Genomic DNA, 877 nt, shown 5'->3' with positions numbered 1-877 from the left:
CGTGGTAAATCATAGATATATAATAGTATAATTTAGAAGTTTTTTTGTACCCACGAATAATATTATACAATCACAACAAAATAACTAAAATAGTTATCCTAGGTTTTTAATATGTAATTTCGTCCAAATTTGTACTTAAAATGACTATAAAAATAAACTGTGTAAATGTATTTTTTAGATTTTTTGGTAACAGAATTAATTACTTACGTGGAATTTTGTTTTAAATTTTTAATTCTTAGATACAAAAATTGAACATTTTATAAATTTTTAACTACAAAATAATTTTTCAAATTAAGATTTGATAAATTTTGTCAAAATTTGATCTTTAAATGCTTATAAAAAAAAATTGTGCTTATGTATTTTTAATATTTTTCAACTGATATTGTAACAATATACCAGGAGCTTTGTATTAAATTTATACACTTTTTGGCCCAACAGATAAAACTTTATTGATATTTATAGAAAAAAAAACTAAAAAAATTTAAAACTGAAAATGTCCGTAAACAGCTCAAAAAGAGTCAAAATATTTTCAAAATTGTATGGTGTATAGGAAATGCTAATATAAACATTCAGTAAAAATTTCATGTATCTGCAGTTATTCGTTTTTGAATTACAACAAAATAAGGAAATCGCTACATGAGAAATCGAGTGAATATCCATTGTTGTAAAAATTTTAATTTCAAACGATCCTAAAAATTTAATTTGACTTCCTTATAGATATTTTTTGTTTGATAAACGTAGACAATCTTATAAGGAATCTTGTATTACATTTTCATATCTTAGATTTAAAAAGAAAATTTTTATGAATTTCTAACTCGAATATTTGCAAATTTTCGTGATTTTTTCCATATTTTGTCATTTTTTGAACTTTAATGTT

Source organism: Acyrthosiphon pisum, chromosome X, assembly GCF_005508785.2.
Source record: "Acyrthosiphon pisum isolate AL4f chromosome X, pea_aphid_22Mar2018_4r6ur, whole genome shotgun sequence".
Lineage (NCBI taxonomy): Eukaryota > Metazoa > Arthropoda > Insecta > Hemiptera > Aphididae > Acyrthosiphon > Acyrthosiphon pisum.
The sequence above is the reverse complement of the archived record's forward strand: the minus strand, read 5'-3'. Positions refer to the sequence as shown.